The following is a 7489-nucleotide window of genomic DNA, read 5'->3' on the forward strand; positions in this document are numbered from 1 at the left end:
ACCTGTTGAATTCAAGTGCTAAAAACAAGGATTTCAGCCTTTATCACTTATTTTTATAAAAGACTGTTCATGTGACCATCACTTAGTGAGTGGTTGCCCATCCTCTGGAGCCTTCCCTGCGCGTTCAACAGCTCACCGGCATGAGTCATGGCCATCGCATCCTGCGCTCCTTCCTGCTTGGTTCGCTTCCATCACCACAGTCTCTTTCCTCCCCAAAACCTGTCTCCCCCTTGCTTCTTTGCACATTTCTTCATGTCAGGTCTTTGGCTTGGAAATGACTTCTCCTGTGAGCCAAACCTTCTTATTCTACACTTTAAAATCCTTATGAAATTTGGCTTGCCTTCCAAAGCTAAGACTCAGCTCCCTTGTTACTCTTCTAAATATAAAACATTTTTATTGCATTAAGCCATGTTGAAAAGAAAAAAAAAAAAAAGGAAAAGAGAAGAAAGAAAATCCCTGCACCCAATGTGAAGGAAGCGGCCGGCATTACATAGCAGTGTATCACATGTCTTTTTGTTTTGTCTCAGTATCATCTTGCTTGCACGCGCTTTGGGCTCGCTGTTGGTATTCTTCCTTGAGTATCTCCCACACTGAAAAAAACCCATTACAATCATCACGAAAGGAGTTGTTTCCAGGCGGAACCGGAGAAGTTTGGAAATGGGAAAATCCATCCTGTTATTGATCATGCTGCATCACTTCCTAAAGAGAAAACTGTTTTCTAGGAAAATCATTTAGCACCTTTCAATTACATTAAACTTCATTTTCCTATACAACTTATGGAAACCTTTGAAATTAGTTATTTATATTTTTATGTGTGCATTTCATTCATTATTTCAAATGTAATTTTAATCATTTCAACAAAGAAGTGTCTTAATATTCCCAATAATGGCCCTTGTCACTTTAAATATTAAAATTCACATTAGGAATTCCCTTGACTACATGTGCATTATTTGCATTATAGATTGTGTGCATGTCTCAGTCTACATATATATATATATATATACACATTTATATACATATACGGGTTTTTTTTGAAAATGCAGACAGTTTTAAATGATCCTATCTGATTTGAAAGCACATAGCAAATGCCAAAGCGATTAGTGATAAACAAGGTCCTAACACTCCAAAATTAAAAGCTCCTAAACCTCAACTTTAAATAAATCCTTACTGTATAGCAGAAATAATTCTTCATAAAGTGTTTCCAACATTCAGAGAATGCTTTTAAGACATACAACATTAACATAATTTTTTCGACTGGGGTTCTCACAGGACATCTGATGAAGTCTCTACCCTTAATTTTAATTGCGTAGGCTGCATTCTTAATTAAAAACTGTACAAATGGATTTTATGCCATGCCAAAAGAAATCTGAGTTCATTAGTTATAAAACCTTTTAAAAATTGATGTAAATATGTGAATTCTTTAAAAGTTTGAACTCAGAGTCCTCATTTATGTTGAGTAGCCTTTTATCTAGAGAATAATGAAGCCAATACAAATTAGGATAGTCTAAGTTTTACTTTTTCCTTTTCCTTCTCTTTTTTTCTTTTTTTTTTTTTTGGTGAATGCGGGTGGTGGGAGTCAAAGAGTGTGGGGGTTATGTCTTTATGTCATGATGCTTTTCCTTGAAGAATCAAATTCATTTAAAACTAAACTGTGAAGAAAATTAGAGTGGGAAATGCACTGACCCTTTTGTACTGGGTTATATAAATATGAGTTCATATATCTTTTATTAATTCTTCATATTAAAACACAATCACATCATCTCAAGCCAATAAACTTAATGGAAATCTGTCAAACTGTAACTTTGGAGGAAAACTCTGGACATCGCTTAAAGAAATATGCGTGCCTTATTGATTTTTATTTTAAAAATCTGCAAGTTGTTAATTAAAATGCTTTTCCATAACTTGACAAGACTTCAAATAACAAATGGGAAACTCTGAGAGGTTTGTTTAACCTGACAAATTGCTAACCTTTCATTTCGCTGGCCGTTCATCTGGCTGCACAGGACCTTTTCTCTTCCATGGCTGGCAGCCGGGAGGTATCGCTTCGCCTTTTCCAGTCGGTGACACCAACCTGATACCGTCTGCGGTTACGCAAAATACTACACGTGGTCTTAAAAACCATGGGAATGAAGGGCTGGGACTGAAGTCAACTTCTCCTGCGTTGTGAATTGATAATCTGTAGCATTTCACTATTTGCCCCAGCCTCTGTGCCTGCCATTGGGCAGAGGCACCCAGGCTGTGCCCCATGAGCAGCCCGTTTCCAGGGGCTTTCGTGCCCAGGTTTCTGGTAAAGAAAAAGTAGAAAAAGTGAAATTGAAACAATGGTATTGTCACTTAGCATTCAAACCCAGATTATATACTGGTATTCCAGCAAAAATGCAAATTAAACAATAAATAAAACAACCTGTACAAGGAACCCCTCTGTTCCTTTCCATCCTCTTCAGTGGTTTGTGCTTTTGAGCATCTCTCTCCCGCTGAATCCCAGCCGAGCGTGGCAGCAGGGGTGTTGAAATACCACATGAAAAGCTGTGTAAGTGCTTGTGACATTTACAACACAAGCTGAGGCAGGAAGCACCAGAAGTCTCACAGGAGAGACGTTCTCATGAGTTTCCAACCCAATTTGGCACAGTGAAGAAGCTAGATACACTTTTGACAAGCTTCTGATTTCCTTTTCTTTTTTTTCTTAAGGAGCATAGTTCAGGCAACAAAACCACTCTACCTTTTGAGATTTGTCCATGACTACATACTACAGACCATGAAAACAATATTCCAATGTCATTGAATATTTTGTATTAGAAATACGCCAGATTGGAAAGAACATTGGCTATTCATCAGCATTAACCTCCACCTTATCCCCCAAACTCAGCTATCTAGTAATCAATTCAGTGCAGGAGTAAGCTTTAGGGAACAGGGTGATTCATCAGCAAATTCAGGCAAACAGACGTCTCCACATACACAAACTTCTTTTATTAGACTGTTTTACTATTTGAAATTTCTGGACACATTCATAAAGCTTACCATGAGAAATGAGCCAGAAGGAATCGCTGAATTTAATGCTTTAAGGAAGCAGGCAATTGTAAATTTGCTTTAACAAGGTCCAACAGTGCTGCTGGTGTTGGAGTGAAATGTGGCATTAAGAACACCACCATGATCCACTTTGAAACTTGTGTTTTGGTTTTTTTTTATTTTTCCTAGCAGGAAGGAGAGTTTGAGGCCAGGCAAATTCAGAGATGTTTCATCAGCACAAAAGGCCAAGCAAACAACTGCGGACCTGCAGCGAGCACAAAGCCCCGAGAGCAGCATCCTTTAATACCCCACTTTCTAGAAAATTAAACTAGATTGCTCAGAAAGTAGAGGTGAAGGAGAGATGTAGACTGTATCACATCCTACACATCACAGTGATTTTGGATGATTTAAACTAAAATTAATGGCACTCTGCCACTCACCAGCTCCTCTCCCACAGCACCAGAAATGTCACACGCCATCCGGTAAGCAGCTCACCACGTCCAACCTTGGCAAATGCTGGAGGAGGAATACGAGATTTCCACAGCCACACCTTTTGACTTTCACTTTATTTTATATTTCGGTGATTGTACACAATATTGGACAATCAGCGAAGTCTTCAAATTTTGGTATTTGCTTAAGTTTTTTCAGTCTAAACAGAGAAATGTGAGACACAAACCGTGTCCCTGTCAAAGCGCAGCAAGATGCTTCACCCAGAGCACGCTTCAGCCCGCGTTTATCTCATCTAGCTTTAAGATCTCTAACTTAAATTAAGTACCATAAAAGCAGAGATGCTGTATGGTCCCAGAAGAAAACCCACTTTCCTAACACTCAAAATATTGCTTTCGAAAAACGGCAAAAGGATTCATCTGCAAAATGGCAGATGGTTTCATAAACTCTTGATCCATGCACCTATTTCACAGCAGCCAACCCCATTTCTCCTGCGATAACTGCTCTGTGAATGAAGCCACAATATGTTTGCTAAGCAGATCTTTAGCCTCTTGTTTATAGTAGCATACCAGTTTTTATGCCAGCTCCATGGTCTACCCAGAAGTAAAGGAAAACATTTGTTCTGCAGAAAAAAATCACAGAAAAGGACACAAACAGTGCCATATAATTGATAGTTTTATGAGATTGAACTCTGTAAATTTTTTTAATCTTATCCCTCTAGATTCAGTTTATGTGCACATTTGAACAATGACTTCATATCCTTTCCAAACAGAGATTCTGGGATTCAGTCTCGTCATTTGGCCAACACAAATCCCCAAGTGCCAAGAATTTCTAGTTTTGTTTTGCTTTATGTTTGTCTTTTCCTTGTTCCTTTACAGGATTCCTAGTCAAACCAGTCAGTCAGTGGAATGATTCCAGTTTGCACCAGAGGAAGATGTGTAAATCCCTAAAACATTTTGAAAAATTGAGCATTTTTGTTATCTCTGTCTCTCATGGTGCAGTTTCCAACTTTGTCTTAAATCTTTATCTACTGCAAAGGACTGACTTTACGGAAAAGTTCAATGACTGAACTGTTTTCTTTACAGGCCATCTTCACCAGCAAACGAGGAGGAAAGCTGCTTGAATTTTCAGACACCTTTCCATTTGTTAAGTTTAAATTAGTGCCCTGCTCTGCCTGAACCCAATGACTTCCACAGCCGTGCAGGGAGTATACGATATTTATCGCACTTGCTAGCCAAACATTTTTTTTCACAAGATGATTCTTTTTGTTTATGTCGTAAACTGCAGCCACAAAAACATCTCTACTTTCTTTTTCTAGAGGCTACTTTTCCAGCCGAACCAGATCCCTGAAGATCCATGCTGACTCTGAATAAATTGTATTGTATTATGTGAGATATAGTCCACTAAAACCAAAATCTCCTTTAATTTAAGATTTTTTTTCCCCCTGGCTATGCGGACATACGATCACAATGCCTCATTATGAAGCTTATGGATGAGCTTGTACAGCATTTTGGCCACTAGCTGGGAAACAGATGCCCTTGCAAAAGTCCTCTTTCTTCCAGCATCGCGTTGGGTCGGGAAGCTGAATGGCTTAAGATGGTGCAGAGCATTTTGCAGTCAGACAGGAGGCCAGGTCTCCACTAGGGCTTAAGGATCCTTTGCAAACTCATGTGAGAATTGGTATTTTGATGCCAATTTTGTGATTAAGTCCTGCGTGTTGCTCTGCCTGTGGAGAGTACGGCTGAAAGGAAAGGTGATGGGGATGCACAGGGTCCGAGGGCGATATGGCCATATTAGCATGGCACTAAGCCTGAGGTAATTAGGGTAGGGGGATACAAGTGATAGAAAACATCTGGGAGGTAAAAGTAGCTTGGAAAGTATTCAGTTTGGCTCATTTGAACATACTGGTTATTTATCCTGGTGTCTTTAACAAAGCTCAAAAACTTAATTTTTCCTTACCAAAACCATTTTGGGCCCAACAAGGACTAACAGACTCTCCTTTTTTATTCTTAAACCACTGGCTAGTGTTTTGACATGCTGCTACACATCTCTATTTCTCACTTTAAAATTTTCTTCCCACACATATAGCTGAAAGAAAGACAGAGGAACCAAACCAGATTGCATACGATAATACCAGCAGGGGAGCAGGCTGGACCAAGGCGCTTGCTCAGATGGATTCATGTTGCCTGAACAGGGACAGGAGAAAAGAGGGAGGGTTGTCGGGATGGGAAGGACCACACGCTGACATGGTTGCCACCAGAGCCGATGCAGTTGCCGGTGGCTGTGGGGCTGCGTTCTAGACACCCACCCATTGCAAAGGCCCCCGCCGCAGCCCAGCAGCCCGTTTCATGCTGACCGCTGCAGAGCCATTAGGTGGTAACGGCTTCTGGTGAACATGACTAATCCCAGCAATATTTGAACCAATAACCCCGAGGTGAACAACTTTGCAGCCTCTTAACATTTTCTCAGACTGCCTGGTTTGATATTTTAGTTCCCAGACCCCCACCCCCCTCCCGGCTATAAATAGATCTCTGTTTTTAAGATTTTACTTGTTTTGCATAATGTATCTTGTCTGGAATACAATTCATATTTTATCACAAGGAGCAACTGTCCTATTAAACTAGCTTGTATTTTTCCTCAGGTAATTAACGTGCATGCCAATTTTGACAAGAGATACGCGGTGCAGTTACAGGACATATCTTAATGTAATTAACTGTATTGGGTTCCAGAAATCATAAATATAGAATTTCAGTACTTATACATCTGTAAACTGCATAGCTTTCTACAAAGGACACGTTACTTATTTTCTCCCACTGTTACTTCCACGAAAAATGACAATAAAAGCAAAAGTATTTTTTAAGATAGGTTGAAATGCCAGCTTTGGCTGTGAGCATTTGCAAATATTAATTGACTCACGAAGCCACAAGTTGCTTACCCTAAAAGCAACCCTGCAACCGCGTAAGAAACCCTAATTAGCAGCGGAGTGAGGAGCTATCTCAGAATAAGCAAAATTTCCTTTTTCTTATTTAGCCTCTTTATTTCATGGTTCAAATTGGCACAAGAGCCAGGCGGCTCAAGAGAGTTAGGAGAGCGTGGCCACGAGAGGATTTTAATTTATTGACGGCTCTTGCCCTACTGTACAGTCACCGCTGCTATTTGAGTGTAATGGATGAAACAGATGTTTGACACTGCAGCACCTCTTCATAACTTCACTCTTCAAAAACAGTTTTACAAGTGCTCGCTCGTGTTGGTTCCCATTCAGCACAGGAAACTGAGGTCATGGTGAAACATGAGGCCCGGGCAGGAGCTTGAACTCATGTGCACTGCAGCTGGGCTCGCATCTTCTGAGCACGTTAGCAATTCATGGAGCAGCCATAATTTTCAACTTACGGACAAAGAAATAAAAGTGTTGACACCCTCATTGTAACATCTGCGAAGGGAAAAATATGAGCCCGTTGCTAAATGTACAAAGGATGGAGGGGGTTTTTTATGGTTAATTTTGTTCATTATCAGATGTGATCATTTTTAACGTGAAAAATTTCCTCCGGTTTCAGTATCAACACTGAAAAGTTATTTTCTGGACCATAGTTTTCTTAGTATTGCTTAGAAGCAATAATTTAAAAAGCACGCGACTTTTCTGATACTCTGATCTTTTTTTTTTTTTCCTAGATGATTATTGTAACACACGCTCATCACTGAATATGTCAAAAAATATTCCCAGGCATATAATATAGGTAATTTTGTAGCTTGTTTTAATAAAGATAACGTCAGGTTCGTGCAGTTAGATATACTGGTTACCTTCTGTTACCTTCCCTGGGAAAGCCATTAAGGCATTTAGGTACTGATATTTGGTACCCGATTTGGAAAACGATAGCAGGGCACCAGCCTGAGGAAGCTGATATGTGAGTGGTTCAAAATCCCATATCAGAAGTTTTTCTCCTACCGTAACTTCAGCTCCTTTCCAGTATGAGCACCCCGACAGCCTCGGGGATTTCTCCAGCACTTTCATGAAAACTAATACCTGCCTGCAGCAAGC

At 39.9% G+C, this 7489-nt stretch overlaps 1 long non-coding RNA gene across 1 annotated transcript; it reads right to left on the reverse strand.

The window, feature by feature from the left end:
- Positions 1-650: 650 nt before the first annotated feature.
- On the reverse strand, positions 651-2434 carry LOC140655241 (uncharacterized). Its single transcript, XR_012043733.1, has 3 exons — positions 2405-2434; positions 1969-2284; positions 651-699 (listed from the first exon to the last, which is right to left on the reverse strand). It is a non-coding gene; the product is annotated as an uncharacterized lncRNA (long non-coding RNA).
- Positions 2435-7489: the final 5055 nt, after the last annotated feature.

The sequence above is a fragment of the Ciconia boyciana genome, chromosome 8 (assembly GCF_034638445.1).
Source record: "Ciconia boyciana chromosome 8, ASM3463844v1, whole genome shotgun sequence".
Taxonomy (NCBI): domain Eukaryota; kingdom Metazoa; phylum Chordata; class Aves; order Ciconiiformes; family Ciconiidae; genus Ciconia; species Ciconia boyciana.